Source organism: Microtus oregoni, unplaced genomic scaffold, assembly GCF_018167655.1.
Source record: "Microtus oregoni isolate MIOR12 unplaced genomic scaffold, Mior012 000030F_ref0000283, whole genome shotgun sequence".
Lineage (NCBI taxonomy): Eukaryota > Metazoa > Chordata > Mammalia > Rodentia > Cricetidae > Microtus > Microtus oregoni.
Window position 1 is genome coordinate 3,799,840 of NW_024543089.1, and position 17,265 is coordinate 3,817,104.

Consider the following 17,265-nt stretch of genomic DNA (forward strand, 5'->3'; position numbering starts at 1 on the left):
CTCAGCAACAGAACAAGTGAACTTGCCAGTGAGAATAAGAGCAAGCAAGCAAAAAGCAGAAGCTTCCCTTGTATGTAGGCTGCCACCAAATGTGTGAATCACATTTAGGCTGGTTATTCCCAACTCGAATGATCCAAACAATAAAGGCCCTTATAGACTTGTGCAGTTGCTCAGGTTTAGATGAATACAGAGGGAGACAACCTGACAACCAAGACTAGCCATCACCAGTGACCAGGAGGGCAAAGGTGTTGACTTCAAAATAAGAAAGTTGGAAAGGGAGTCATTTAGTAAGTTGGGACATTTCTTTTTTTGGTGCTGTCTTTTTAAATATATAATTCACATTTATTTTATAACATTAAATTTATTTATTTACTTTACATCCCACCACAATTTCCCCTTCTCCCTCTCCTCAGATTCCATCCCCCCACCTTCCCTCTGCCCCTCAATCCACTCCTCTTCTGTTTCTGTTAAGAAAGGGGCATGGGATGTACTCGCTCATAATTGGTTTCTAGCCATAAATAAGGGCCACGGAGTCTACAATAGGTGAACCTAAAGAAGCTAAGGAAGAAGGTGAACCCAAGGAAAAACATATAGTTATCCTCTTGGCTAAGGGAAGTAGACCAAATTGCCGGGGAGAAAATTAGGATCTTGGGGGTGGGGTGGGATGGGGGTAAGGGGAGATGGGGAGAGAAAAGGTAGAAGGGAAGGAGGGGGGACTTGGGGAATCAGGAGAATTGGGATAAAGGAAAGGTGGATAGGGGAGCACGGAACCACAATTCTTAGTTAAGGGAACCACTTTAGGGTGAGCAAGAGATTTGACCCTAGAGGGGCTCCCAAGTGCCCAACATGAGGTTCCCAGTTAGTTCCTTGGGCAGCTGAGGATTGGGAACCTGAAATGACCCATCCTAGAGCAATACTGACGAATATCTTGCATTTCATCATAGAACCTTCATCTGGTGATGGATAGAGATAGAGACAGAGACCCACACATGAGCACTGGACTGAACTCCCAAGGTCCCAATGAGGAGCAGAAGGAGGGAGAACATGAGCAAAGAAGTCGGGACCACGAGGCGTGCACCCACCCACTGAGACAGTGGAGCTGATCTACTGGGAGCTCACCAAGGCCAGCTGGACTGTGACTGAAAAAGCATGGGATAAAACCGGACTCTCTGAACATGGCGAACAATGAGGGCTGATGAGACGCCAAGGACAATGGCACGGGGTTTTGATCCTACTTAATGTGCTGGCTTTGTGGAAGCCTAGCCAGTTTGGATGTTCACCTTCCTAGATATGGACGGAGGGGGGAGGACCTAGGACTTAACACAGAGCAGGGAAACCGGACTGCTCTTTGGGCTGGAGAGGGAGGGGGAGAGGAGTGGGGGGAGGGGGAGAAGGGTGGGAGGAGGGTGAGAAGGGTGGGAGGAGGGGGAGGGAAATGGGAGGCTGGGAGGAGGTGGAAACTTGTTTTTTGTTTATGTTTTTTTTCTTCTTTTCTTAATAAAAAAAATTATAAAAAAAAAGAAAGGGGCATGGGTGTCAACAAAACATAGCATCTCAAGTTGCAGTAGGACTAAGCTCCTCCCCTTGTATTAAGGCAATAAAAAAAGCAGCATTTATGTTTCAATTGTTCAAGGTTGAAATTTAATGACCTGGAGTAATGTGTATTTTCCTTTTAAATCTAAAGAGATTGCTTATTGCAATAGAGATAAATAGGGCAAAGCTCTCCTAGTTTTCTTAGATAAAGTAATTCACTGTGTTGTGCAACATTCTGGATGCTTTAAGGAATGATATTTTTTATAGCTATTGAGTTAGGATAGTGGCATAAAGGACTGATGAAGCAAATAACCGGCAAGGCTTTCATTTGGAGCTGAAAAAATGTTCCAGTGATTAATTGCACTTACTGTTCTTGCAGAAGACCAAGATTTATTTTTCAGCATCCAAAACACATGGCTCAAAATTACAGGTAGTATCCATGTCCATATATTGGCTACTCTCTTCTAATTTCCATTGTCATCTCAGTACATATGGTGCACATGCAGACAGATAAGTAGGCACACACACATACTTATAAACAAACTCAATTTTTTAAAGGATGTATTAGTGCTGTGTGAGAATGGTCTTTTATCCTGTCACTTGTACTATTTTTAATAAAATGCTGATTGTCCAGTAGCCAGGCAGGAAGTATAGGTGGGGCAATCAGACAGGAAGTAGAGGTGGGGTTATGAGAACAGGAAAATTCTGGGAAGAGGAAAGGGCATTCTGCAGTTGGCACCATGTGGGACAGACTTCAGCCAACATATTACGGCATTATTCTCCATCACTGAAGTTAGGTCCTTTGCCAATGAGCTAAATGTACCACTAATGAAGTTTCTGTCAGCATCCTCAGGGCTACCAGACTGGAATGACTTGTAACTACCACTGAACCTAACATTGATTCCAGCACCACAGTTCCCAACTCTTGTCCTGCCAGAGAGGAATATAATCATAATAATATAGTCCTCTCTTACATGTGAAATTTCTAGCAATTGTCACTAAGAGAACCATTTAACCATCATTTGCAGGGCAATATACTATACATAGATTTCAAACTTCCAAATCTTTATGATACTAAGGACACAGAAAGGCCAGAGTGTGACTTTATGACAATGGAGTTGGTTTGGTCACCAAACCTCCTGGAGGAGAAGAGTTGAGATTGTGACAATCATGTATGGACAATTTCAATAATAGAAATACTAGGAGGAGATTGTAGTGTAGAAAACTGCCTGCCTGCTGCCTATATTTTAAGATACAAATGTCTATGTCCCCCACTTTTTTCTTTCTTGTTCTTTTCATATTTGTGTGTACAGAAAGTGGGCACATGTGTGTGTGTTTGTATGTGTGTGTGTGTGTGTGTGTACGTGCAAGTAAAGGTTTGATGCCGATATGAGGAATCCTCCTCAATTTCTCTTCCTCTTCATTCTCTTGAGGGAGTATTTCATAATTGAGCCCATATATAGCCAGCTTCTCCCAGGTATTCCCTGTATCTGTTTTCCTAGGCTGGACTACAGTTGACCTGCCAGCCCATCCAGCATTTACATGGATTCTGGGGATATGGAATAAACTCCTTTCTCCGGCAAGTACTTTAGCCACTGAACAATCTCTATATCCCTATTTCTGCCTCTTCTCATCCCTATGCCCTGATCTAGGGAGTTTGTCATGGATAATACAAACTTACATGCATGCACACATATGTGTGCACAGTTTTATATATATATATATATATATATATATATATATATATATATATATTATCTAAAGCTTCATATTTGTTAGACACAGCATTTTTTAATTTTTTAAGAATGTACATTCTTGATAGTGTCTTAACTTAAATATGACAACTCATTAAGTAATTTCAGAACTAGAATTTCTAGATCTATGTGTGTCACTGGAAACAAAAATCATGCAATAGCATGAAAATAGGTACATGGAGCTTAAGCAACTTCCTCAGTGGTGTATATTAGTCTGAGGTAATAGCAAGTTTTTAGTATTTGAAGGAAAATAAAATGTGTCAAATACTTTCACAGCTTTTCTTCACTGAGAATTGCATGGTTTGAACTGAGAAAGACCTTACATTAAATTAACACCCACACCCCTGCCAGACTGAATTTCAGTTGCTTTCATACAAATAGCATTTTCTATTTAAGTATATTTTGAAATACGCTTGTGGTAAAGTATATAAAATATGGAAATGTGTATAGTTGTCAAAATGCAAATAATTAACTGGTCAGTTTTTCTGGGATGCTTAGAAGTGGCTGGAAACTTTCAACAGGCTTCTAGGAGGATAATGACATCATGTTTCATACCAGGACCAATATAGGTTTTCTAAATTTAGAAAAACAAATGTTTCTGTGTACATTAGGCTGTGCTGAAATCATGACATCATGCTGCTTAGAGAACAGCCAGGGTAAATCATACCACTCTCTGCCTCTTTAGAAGTCAAGCTATCTACAAAAGTTTCTCACTTTTGTCCTTTGGAAACAAAGGAGTTTCTTTTTAGCAATATCAAATAGCAGCTAGTTGGCTGGTTTAATGGTTCCTAGTAATTAAGACAATCATCAAGCCATGGCCCCTTAGAAAAATTAATCAAGTAGTGCTCATCACTAACTTTCTACCAGGTTGTATGTCAAGGCAATTGGATCTGTCCCAACCTGTAACGTGTCAGGCTTTTGTTGCAGTTTGTCTGTTTCATTTTTAAAATAACAACACTCAATATCACCCATATTTGCCTACCAAGTAATGGTGACACATTTTGTGAATTTTGTTTCTGGTCATGTGGAGTTTTTGTGCTTTGTTTTTTGCTTTTTTTAATTTAAAAATTTTTGTTAGCAGCTAAAAGTTAAAAACAAAAGCTGAAACAAGTACTTGAACATAGGAGACCCACAGTGCCAAGAAAAGTTGGTTCAGAATGAAAAGAGAGCTGCATTTGTAGAAGTTGCCAGAAAAGAGAAAACTTGAAGTCGAGGAAGAGATAATCAATGCTGGTCTTTTAAGAGAAGAAAATTGTGGGGTTGAATCTGGTAACCTGGGCATTGAGAGGATGTTCAAGGAAACACTCCAGCACACCTGGGTGTGCATGAAGATTAAAAGTTAATGAACTTAAAACTAGAGGATAGGGGAAAGTACAAATTTCCCCTTTAGTGTTAGGAAAATGTAGCTGGTACTTAGTTTTTCTATTATCACAGATGGTGGGTTACACCTCAGAAATAAAACCCTAGGATGAATACTTTCCTTGGATATTTTTAACCTTCAGAGAAATAACCTCTTCCTTTCAAGGCATGTCTGAGGAGCTTTTGACCTGTCCAAAGGCCATGGAGAATGAGCATTAATACCTGCAGTATTTTATATATTACCCCAGGGAATCTCACATCTGTTTTCCTCTTTTATCCCCACAATGATTCTGAGTTAGGAAAGACCAACATTATGCTCTTTGTTTCATGGATGAGGATTTGGAATTCCACCAAGTAAAGTGAGATGGGGAAAGACAAGCAGCCAATATAGATTAGAATTCAGATCTCATGAAGATTTTCTAGAGCTCACTGCACCCACACTGTAACCCCTGACTTAGAGAGTCTAGTAGTAGATTTGAAACAGAAGTGCAAGCTGGATTTCCGTCCTTTGGATAACTTTTCTTTGTTTACTTTATTTCTCTGAATTGGGATCTTTGAGAGGGCTAACACCTTAGCATATGTACAATGGATTTTTCCTATTAGGTAAGTGCTGTCCTTTGCTTCACCCACCAAGCAGCTGGGCTAAGTCACTCTTAAAGAATGTTTTATGCCAGAGGCTCATGCAAAAAGAGCTTTAGTGAAAAATCAATTTATTAAAGCAAATCCTGGCTTTTTTAAAAATCACTTTACATTTAAGAATTCCTCTGTTAATCATTAAGGTGTTCTCACCCCAGAAATAAATCATATTTTAATGTGTTTGGATAGATATTGTAAAGGTAAAAGCTACTATGCAGTCTGAAACCAGGACTGTTTACAAAGTCGTAGAATGTGTACTTTCAAAAAGCTTAGAAACCAAACTCATGAAACACAAACAACACAGCTTTGACATGCAAAAGTAGTAGACTTCAGTAGAGCTCTTACACAACAGAACAGTACTTTTTTTCACCAAATGACTGATTTGGTTGATTTGTTTGGGAATTTCTGTAAAATAATTCATGGCGATGCATTTATTACCTGTTTAATTTAAAGGGAGAGAGAGTTAGAGAAAGATAGATAAAAACTCATCAAGTAAAGATTGAGGTCTAGCTTTGTTTGCCTCTGGCCTAGAACTTGGCTTGTTTTTCTTCATAGGAGATGAGACTCATGTGACTTTCACCCTGCAACAGAATCTGTCAGCATTCACAGTAGTAGGTTCTGAAAGATCAGTTACTTTCAACTGTCTGCTCCCTTTAAATAGAATTGCCATGAAATGACAGTGGGGCTTGTGTTTCACTTGGAGCAGATAAACATCAATATCTGACATGAAGAAGTAGGTTTTCTTAGATGTTTCCCTGAAGTTTCAATGCAGGGAGAACTGACACCTTCCAAGGGTAGAATTATTCCGATGTTCCAAATGAGATTGGAGAAAACAACACCAGTCTCTTTCTTTGTCTGAAGCTCAGCTGGAACATGTAACAATTTCTAAAAATATAACGTGACTCCAGCAGAGAATCGCCTACTGGGCTGCATTCTAGAGTTAGCTTTTATAAAGCCAGGTCAGCATAACGGAGAAATCAACCTGCCTGATGAAAAGACAGGCTCTGAGAGGAGACGGGAGGCAAAGCAGTAACTTAGATATTGGTCACTGTTGTGTTGATTTATGTGTTTAGTTTGTCTCATTTGCCAAACACTCCTTATTCTTTTGGAAATAAATATAAATAAATTGAAGAAGTAAATGGTGACTTTGAAAGTCTATCCATAAAAGTGTGCTTGGAGACATAACAGATCACTTTTGGAATCACATGTCATGTCAAAAACAATCAAGTTAGCCTGCTCAATATATAGAGAATATATTTCTATTAAAAACATTACTAGATGTAGAGGTGGCTGAGTGATTAAAAGCACTTCTTTTACTTCCAGACTATTAGAGTTCAGCTCCAGAAACCGTCTCAGTCAGTCCATAAACAAATTTAACTTTATGTTCAGGAGTTCTGACAACTTCAGGACTCTGTGGGTGCCCACATCACTTGTAATAGATGCACTCAAAAAAATAGCTAGTTAGATCCACAAATATTAATCTTAAAATAGTACCATGCCAGGTGGTGGTGGTTCACACCTTTAACCCCAGCACGTGGGAGGCAGAGGCAGGCAGAGCTCTGTTATTTTGAGACCAACTTATTCTACAAAGTGAGTTCTATGACAGCTAAGACTGTTACACGGAGAAATCCTGTCTCCAAAAAAAAAAAAAAATCAGAGTTATGGCTTAGAAGATAAAGTGATAATCACATGTGAGGATGAGATTTCAGAATTTCAGATTTCCAATGCAAATGTAGCTTATGTAGAAGTTGTACTGTGTTGATGACCACAGTTTTCAGCAAGCAGAGAGAAGGGAGTACTAGACAGGCTTGGTAGCTAAACTAGCAAGATCTACTGTGCTTTGGCATCAGCAAGAGTCCTTGTCACAGTGAATAAAATGGAGTAAAATAAGAAAAAAGACAACATCAGCCTTAGGCTTCCACATCAATGTGCACACACACACATTAGCATAGAAATATACACATATACACCTCCTTACACATATGTGCCCATGTGCATAATGGAAAAAAAACCTTATTCTAAACATTCTGCCTTGGACTGGGAGGAGACAACACGAGCCTTTACCGTGCCTTGTGGTATCAGGCTATTGGTCTCTATTGTGATGAAATATAGGAGAGAAAGAGAGAGAGAGAGAGAGAGAGAGAGAGAGAGAGAGAGAGAGAGAGTGTTTTATGTCCTCTGGAGAGAAGTAGATTCAAAAATGTGAAGGTGGGGAGGAGTGGGCTCAGGTGAGTGACCTACTTACCACCTGGGGTCATTGTGATATCTGAGTCTGACATAACGTTCAAATTATATTATTAAGTATAATTTGCACTATCAGTATATATTCATTATGATACAGTGTTTGAAATTATTAGACGACTAAAGAGAAAATAAAAGGGCCTTATTTATATGTTAAATGATCATGTATTTTAGATACAAGGACACAGTACTCTGAGTGAATTCATTTCCTGAATTTCTGGAAGATTCTGTTCTGGAGGCACTCTAGGATTGACTTTTTCTCTTGCCTTATCCCAAAGATGGTAGGTGGTCCCTTAGTTTCCAGATGTGCGTTTTGTAGGAGGAGGGCCCGCTTATTTGTCCCTGCCACGTGGTTAACTTAGCCAGGAATTAACCACACAGAAACTGTATTAATTAAATCACTGCTTAGCCTATTGGCCCTAGCTTCCTATTGGCTAACTCTTGCATCTAATTTAACCCATTTCTTTTAATCTGTTTATCACCACGAGGTCGTTGCCTTACAGCAAAGTTTCAGGGCATCTGTCTCCAGTGGCAGCGGCTTCATGGTGACCCCTAACTCTGCTTTTTCCCTCCCAGGATTCCATTTAGTTTTCTCTGCCTAGCTCTGTTCCCCTAAGCTCTGTTATAGGCCCAAAGCAGTTCCTTTATTCATTAACCTATCAAAGCAACACATAGACAGAAGGACCTCCCACACCAGCATTTCTCCCAATTCTGCTCTGTCCTCTGAAGATTGTCCTTCATAGTCTCAAGAAACATGATGGACTTTGTCTCTGTACTGTGTAAACAGACATCAAATATTAGAAATGAACACATTCCTCTATCTCCCAATGTTCATCCTGTTGAGCCTGTAAGAAGCATTCATCAGTACATTTCCAATTGAATAATTACAATTTGTATTTAATTTTGCAATTTATATTGTATTGTACATTCATGTGTATGTGTGCATCTGTGTACCGGTGTGTGTTTGTGTATGTATATTTCTCATCTTCCATTAATTAATGTTTATTTCTTTTTGAAGCAGGTCTCTCAAAAGCTAGAGATTCACCTGATTTGACTAAGCTAGCTGGCCAGTGACTTCAGGGATCCATTTGCCTCAGTCTTCCCAGTGCTGGAGTGAAAGACACATCCTACCATGCTCAGATTATGTATAGGTTTTCTGTGATGGAACTCAGGTCCTCCAGCTAGGCACCAACTTTCCTAAAGGCTTTGGTTCCCCAGTCCTGCCATTGCTAGTTGCTTTTGATTTTTGCTCTCTGAATTCTCACAAAAAATATTTCCAATGTTCAGGAGCCATTATCATCTTTTTGAGATCACTGTTGTTCATGAAAATAGTTTAAAGAAATAGCTCACCAGCTTTTTAAGTTTCCCCTGAATGAAGAAATACATCATTCAGAAATGTACTTTCTTAAGGTTTATTCAATGCTGAGGAAATATTCACTGTAAAAGAAAGTAAGAAAAAAAATCTATGATTTTGGATAGTTTTCCCTTTTTAAAAATCTGTTTTTTCAACCAAAAAGACCATGTGGTAAAGTGCTTGTGGCACAGACACAGGTCTTTTTCTTCTTGTGGAAAAAGGGCACTGCTGTTTTACCATGGCCTGGAGGCCCTTGGGAACCTGCTGCCAAGGACAACGGCTGTGAGGTTGTCAGTGAGCAGGAGTTTACAAGCAAAGGGTGAATCTTACTCCCAGGTTGTACTCTCCAAAGGAGATGAGGTTACAGATTTCCTCTTAGAATGTTCCTGTAATTGTCATTTCTCTGATCTTCTCCAGCATCATTCAGGCAGAGACAGCCCACACTGGTGGTGGATTTACCAACATAGTTTTCTTGTGCTCTCAGGAGATTTGGAATAAGTGGGATGGATGCACAGATAGTGTGGGTTATTGGATTCTAAAGGACAGATTCTTAGGCTGTGTAGAAGACTTTTTTACCTGCTATCCATGTGTGATTTATTATTTATTATAAATATTAGTGAAATGAAGTAATGAGAAACATGTTTACAGCAGCTTTGGTGTCTGAAATAAATCCTGGCTCTGTACCAGCATGCCTACACCTGTCAACTGCAGGAGAGAGAATGAATGCAAAATATATGGTGTGGACTACTGTGGAGCAGTCCACATATTTCTGTTATTTTGATCTATGACAGTAATTTAAAAGTATGTATGATACAAATTAAAATATCTTGTGATAATGTTTTTTTTTTTTGGTAGGGGAGAAGAAAAAGGTTTGTTTGGCTTACATTTCTGAATCTCTGTCTTAGGATTTCTACTGCTGTGAAGAGACACCATGACGACAACAACAACTCTTATTAAGATAAAGCATTTAATTGGGGTGCTTGCTTACATTTTCTGAGGTTTTGTATGTTATCTTCATGGTATAATATGGTAGTATACAGGTAGACATGTTACTGGAGCTGAGAGTCCTACATCTTGATATGCAGGCAATTAGGAAGTAGTCTAAGATACTGGGTGGTATCTTGAGCATGTATGAGACCTCAAAGCCTACTCCACAATGACACACTTCTTCCCACAAGGCCAAACCTCATAATAGTGCCACTCACTTTGGAAGCCATTTTCTTTCAAATCACCACATTCTACCTCCTGGCCTCCAAAGGCTTGTAGCAATATCATAACATAAAACTACATTTACTCCAACTTCAAAAGTCCCCATAGTCTATCACAATCTCAACAATGTTTAAAAGTATAAAGTCTCTTCTGAGATGCAATTTCTTTCTTTCTTTCTTTTTTTTTTTTTTGGACTTTTTGAGACAGGTTTTCCCGAGTGCTGGGATTAAAGGTATGTGCCACCACCGCCCAACAATTCATGCAATTTCTTAACTGTAATCCCCTATAAAATGAAAATCAAAAAGCAGATCACACAATCTAACATATAATGACACAGAATGTATATTACTATCCCAAAGTGTAAGGAGGGGAGCATCGTGAGGAAATACTGAACCAAAGTAAGACCAAAGGCAAATGGGCAAACTCCAAGCTCTGTATCTCCATGTCTGATATGAAAGCGCTCTTCAGATCTCCAATTTCTTTCAGTTTTGTTAACTATAACCCACTTCTCTTTCTTGGGCTGTTTGTACTCCCTGTTAGCAGCTCTCCTCATCAGCTATGCCATGACTCTGGCTTCTCCAACATCTTGGGTTCTCCAAGGCAATCCAGGCTTCAACTTCACAGCTTCACACAATGGACTCTCTAGCCCTCCATTCAGGGACAACCCTGACACATGCCTGACCTCAGCAGCTTTCCTTAGTAGTGGCGACAAATTTCATAACGCTTTTCTTCTATCTTTAACCCTAAAGCCTGAACCACGGGACTGAAGCTGCCAGTTTCTGCTGCTTTCTGCGCCTGGAACATGGTCCCTTTGTTCAGTTACTTCTTCACCAGCTTTCTATTTTTGATAGTTACCTCCACTGCCAAATCATGGCTGTCCTTGAACTTGCTCTGTAGACCAGGCTGCCCTCAAACTTAGAGATCGCGAGCCCCTGCTTCAGAATGCTGGGATTAAAAGTGTGTACCCCCACACCTGACTCTGAGCTTCTCTTTAATTCTTTTTCACAAATTTAGCTGGGTAGAACCTGCCCTGAGATCACCATTCCCCTTATTCCATTTCTTAATCCATTTATCTCCTTGAACACAGGATTTAGCTCTATTCCACTTCCTAGTACCTCTTTTCTCAGTTTATATATTTTGTAATTTTATTTGTTCAGCTTGCTCCTTTTTATTATAAATCTTTGTCATAGTTAACACTAATGACCACATGACAGAATCTATGCTATGTGGGAGGACATGTATGACTTATTTGTAAATATCCTCTTCTCTGTGTTCTGCTCTGGGATGCTGAGCCTGGGCTACTGTGAACTTCCTTCCAGTCTTTGTAGGCTCACTGTTGAAGTTTGCCAGCAGGGGCTCACAAGGAGAAAGTAGATAGCAAAGTTCTGAGGAGAAACATAGGTTTTTTCCATATTTGTTTTCTGTTCTTATTTTTCTGTTTCTACAAGAAGAGTTTGTGTCTTTGCAGTATATAGATATTTCTTGTTTTTTACTCAGGGAAACATGCAAAGGCCAGATGTTGTCCACTCCTAAGAATTCTTGAGTTCCATATCCCTGGAGCTTTGTGTTTTCATAATTTCAAAGGCTTGCGTGTGGCACCCAGGCTCTAGGAGTCAACTTTCTCCCACACTTGCTATCTATAGAATATTGTTTAAATAAGTGATTAACTGGTACATGTTGTCTCATACAGTACACATTTACTCTTTTCTCAGTATAAATTTAAAAACATTGTACTTATTTATTACTTAAAAATTATATTTCTATTGCTTAGTCTACTGTGTGATTTCCTCAGGATCCTAGTGAGTTTTAATGTCAACATTACCCACTTGTGAAGAAGAATCTCACTTTAGAAATTGTCTATATCAGTTTGTCTTTTGGACATATCTGTGAGGGACTTTTTTTGACTGTTAATTGTTGTAGGTGGGCTATCCCAGTGTGGGATACACTACCTCTAGGGAGTTGGCCCTTTTACATACAAGAAAGCTACCTGAGCATGAAGCCAAAGAAAGAATAAGAGAGGATAGGAAGCATCATCCTGTATGATTTTCCTTCAGGTTCATTCTGCCTTGGCTCCCCGGGATATTGGAGGATAATCTCAAGGCAAATAAATCTTTCCACCACTAAGTTTCTTTTGGTCACAGTATTGATCAACACATCAAAAAGCAAACTGGATCATTCACAAAGAACAGAGTCTAGCACTATTGTGGGGAATTAGAAAATTTGGGTGAGAGTGTATTCTGAGAAATAGCAGATGTTAATTATAATAACATTAAGTGATACTATCTTCTTATCAATTTCTGTGTTATCTTATTTGATGATTCATAGTTTACAAATAAAACACTGTATTTTGAGACAATACAGAGACTTTATGTTCTAAATAAAAAAAGTAAAAGCATTGTTGACTTGAGTATAAAGACATGAGACAATGTGCAAGTAATGGTTAAACATTCATAGTTTAAACTTGCCTTATTCATACAAATTGTTTCCCCCTGCCATTTATGAATTGCTTTCACCTTTAATTGTTCATCTGGGTGACATAATTTCCACAAGACCTTATCACACAGCTTGTTCATGCCCTTCTGGAGACCCTGCCTAATCCTTAAATTGCTGCTTAGGCATGAGATCTTCTGAGCTATTTAGGTGTTGACAGGGGTTTCTGATGCACCTTGCCCCATAGCCATTCAGTCCCAAAGAAACATACAAAGGCCCACATTAATTATAAACTGGTTGGCCTATTAGCTCAGGCTTTCTTATTGACTAATTCTTACATCTTACATTAATCCATAATTCTTATCTGTGTTAGCCACATGACTTGGCACCTTTTATCAGTGAGGCCTTCTCAACTTGCTTCTTCTGTATCTGTGTGAAAACTGCAGACTGAGCCTTTCCTCTTCCCAGAGTTGTTTTTATTCAGGTTGCACCACCTATACTTCCAGGTTGGCTATTGGCCAAGCAACATTTTATTAAACCAATGCAAATGACAAATCTTTATGAGATACAAAACCATTGTCCCATAGTACTTTCCCCTTTTTCTTTTTGTTTCAGGACAAGAACTCTGAATCAAATCTCTTTTGTTTAGCTTTTATCCTGACCATTATCCATAACAACTTGTAAACAATATACTAAAAAAAGAAACACATCCATAATCCATTTTTTTTTTGGGATTGTGGGCATAGTTTTTCAGGCTACTTCCTGTTGATTAGGGGGCACTGATAATCTCTGAAATGTTGGATTATCTGGACCATCCATTCCCATTGGAGACTTTCAGGGGTTCTTCTTGATTTTTTTTTTTAACACAGAATGAATCCACGGCCTCTCATTTTCTGTGAAAGCAAAAGCAAAACCCCTTCTTCAAAGTAACATTATTTTTTGACTTAAATTTTGAAGTCAAGGCATTTTCAAAATAAATATGTTGGATTAATCTACTAGCATTTATAATCAAATGTCTTTTAGCAGCTGTTACTTTTTCATGAACCATCAAATAATTGAAAGACAACACAATAATATACAGTATCCAGATTCTCTATGTATTTTCCATCTTATCATAGTTTTATTTTAAACTCAAATTTTTCTATTTTTATTTTTAAATTATGTTTTTTGAGATAAGGTTTCTCTATGTATCTTTGAATGTCCTGGAACTCACTCTGTAGACCAGGCTGTCCTTGAACTCACAGAGATCTGCCTGACTCTGTCTTCCAAGTCCTGGGATTAAAAGTGTGTGTGACCACACCCAATTACTCTTTCTTTCTAAAGGACTTAAAGTCTAAAGACTTTATCCTTTTTCTTTTCTCTCCCAAGGCTACAAATATTTTTAAACACACTGTAAACTGTTTAAATGTTAAATTCATCTGAATCTATCTTTACTGTATATCTCCCTTTTTCTGACCACATGAGTCTTTAATTTCCTAAGCAATATGGCTAGGATTAAAGCTGTCATTTTGATAGATGAATCAACCTCATTCTTTAGCTATCTAAGAGTCTAATTTCATGGTGGAGGCACTAGAAGGAGCCAAGTTTATTGCCAGAACTCTATGGAGTTTCAAGGTCTCTGCCACCACCGAGAAGTATGCATCACCACCATTTAAGTGTTTGGTGGTGGGGCCTTGGTGTATGAGTTCTTTATGTTTGTGTGTTGTTTTCATTGGTTAATAAATAAAGAAACTGCCTTGGCCTAGTTGATAGGGTGGAACTTAGGTAGGCAGAAAAAAATAGAAGTGAATGCAGGGAGGAAGAAAGCAGAATGAAGAGAAGCCATGGATTCTCTGCCTGAGATGGACGCAGGTTAGAATCTCTGGTAAGCCACTGTCACATGGTGATACACAGATTAATGGAGATGGATTAAACTGATATGTAAAAGCTAGCCAATAAGAAGTTAGAGCTAATGGCCAAGCAGTGTTTTAATTAATACAGTTTCTATGTGGTTATTTCGGGTGTAAGCTAGCCAGGTGGTCAGGACAAACAAGTGGCCCTCTCCTAAGACAGGGCCTCCTAAAAGAGCTGCAAGGTTTTTTTTTTTTTTTTTTTTTTGCTAAAACTGAGTCAGGAAGGCTCTCTTAATGAGATACACTTGCCTCTATCAAACAGAGAGCCTACCTGAGAAAATGCTGCTACCAAAAAGCCATGTTTAACTCTGTCCTTTTGTGTCTAGAATTACTTCCCAAGCTCCCTCAGGTTTTAAATGGATTTAGTTGTTCAAGTTGGTGCCATTTGATGGCAGAGGTTTCTGTCCTGCCCAGTCCCACAGTCATTCAGTCCCAAAGAAACACACTAAGGTCTACATTAATTATAAACTGGTTGGCCTATTAGCTCAGGCTTTCTTATTGACTAATTCTTACATTAACCCATAATTCTTGTCTATGTTAGCTTGGTCCCTTTTATCAGTGAGGCATTCTTATCATACTTCCCATGTTTCTGGGTGATGACTGCAGACTGAGCCTTTCCTCTTCCCAGAATTCTCCTATTCTGGTTGCCCTGCCTGGCTACTAGCCAATCTGCATTTTATTAAGCCAATGCAAATGCCAAATCTTTACCTTGTACAAACTGATTGTCCCACAGTATTTATGTTGATAAGACACATGTTCTAAGAAAACTTTGATTTTATACTCTTTTTTAGAATCCACAGTCATGTGATATATATACAATCCAATGTTACAACAAAAAATGCTTTTCTAGTGATCCATATACTTATACTACATAGAGTATAGTAGAGTGCATTTAACTTAGGAAGTCATTAAATGCTAAAAATGGGAAAATAATTCCATAAGGTATCCACCTTAAATATACTCTGGAATGATATAAACAGTAAGGTCATATGACCAATGGCAGATCATCAGAAATTCTTTTATAAAACTCAAAATTCTGCACATTCTTTTTTTCATCTGATTCATATGTAGCTGCCAAGCTGCTGTTGCATTTTAAATGACTTAATTTTCTCATGTATATCTATCATGTTGTACTTCTATGCATAATAATTTTATGATTTCACTTTTCTTTAGAGTCAAATAAAATTCCATTGTGCATGTATGCTACATTTTAATTTTCAATTTGTTTGTTGCTGTCTTTCAACAAACAGGGTTTATTTCAGTCCCTCGCCATTGTGAGTAGAGCATCAATGAGAATGAATGCAGAATTATCTTCCTAGTGAGATATCAAGTCCTTCTGTAAATGCTTAGGAGTAGTATAGCTTAAGGATATGATGTTTCTGCTTCTAATTCCTTGAGAAAAATTTAGAGTGATTTCCAAATTAGTTAAACTACTTTGCACTACTGCCAACAGTGTGTGAAAGTTTTTTTTTTTAACTAACTTCAAGTCTTTTTTCATTGCCCAAAAACAGTCTTACCGAGTGCTTATCAGTCTATCATATCTAGCCTTTGTTAACAAGATACTGTTGAACTATTAGGTCCTTCAAAAGCAATTTTAAAATATTCTAGAAAGTGTTAAATAAAAAATAATGTTTTTAGAGTGTTTGTACTGTGGTGAATTAGTGAGCTAGTCAGTATGTATAGGTATATGTATTGGTTCTGTTTATGGATGGTGCATCTCTTTAGATACACAAACATCATTGCGAATATGAAGATAACAGCAGAAGACAGCCAGTGTTCTTCTTGTCTACTGTTTATGCTAGTTCCTTGAGAAAGGGTCTATTGCTGAATCTAGATCTAGGCTGTCAGCCGTTAAGCTGCAGTATCTCTCTGGTCCCTGTCATTCATTGCATTTTGGGTTATAGCTATATGAAATATCATTCCTAGCTTTTTTGAAGGTTCCAGGGATTTGGCAACAATGTTCTTACATACTTAGCCATTGCCAAAGTTCCCTCAATTTGTTATGACTACCATATGAAACTTAGATGGGATTCAGAAGTAGAAGCCTCTCATTCAAATGCATTTCTCTTGAAAGTGTACAACAATAGTGTTTACAAATCATGGACAGATATAGTGATATTTAAAAATGAAAAATGTACTAAAAACAGGTTCTTGAATGGAGATTTAATCACTGTTCATTCATGGCATGCATGTGTGTGTATTTTCCCTCTTGTTTTATACTGTATCATACATGTATGGTCTCTATAAATGCTTATGGATGACAGAAAGAACAAAACCACTGATCAGGCATGGACTAATGGGCTAATGTCACTAACTATTTGGAAAATCACTTCTATACTCAAAGGTAAAACACCTCAAATGTGGCCTCACATCAGAAACACTATGGATGTTCAGGCAGGAGTAAACTCTCTGCTGAATCACTGATTTCTTTTTCACTCTTAATAAAATAAGCTAAGCAAGAGTTTGCCCACAGTGTGTAGCTACATTACCTAGGAAGGAGGTTCCTGAAAGAATTCAGTGACTTAATTTATCTTCCTAACAATAAAAGGAGGTAATATCCATAATCTGGAAATCTAATCTGCTGAACTCATTTTGAACTTTAAATTAAAATAACTACAAAAATGAAAGTCCTCCCCAAGTTTTCCTACCTTAACAGTTTCCCCATACTTGGAACTAAATGATCTTTTCACACATATGACCAAATTCCACAGTAATTGAATTAGTAGGGGGAGTATTGGTTTCAAAATGACATTTTTTCATACTCACATGTGCAATTTTGACAAGTACTGATAATATAGCTTACAGAAGTATTTGCTAAGCAAAAAAAAACTTCAAGAGTGGTAATTTGGATAGGATT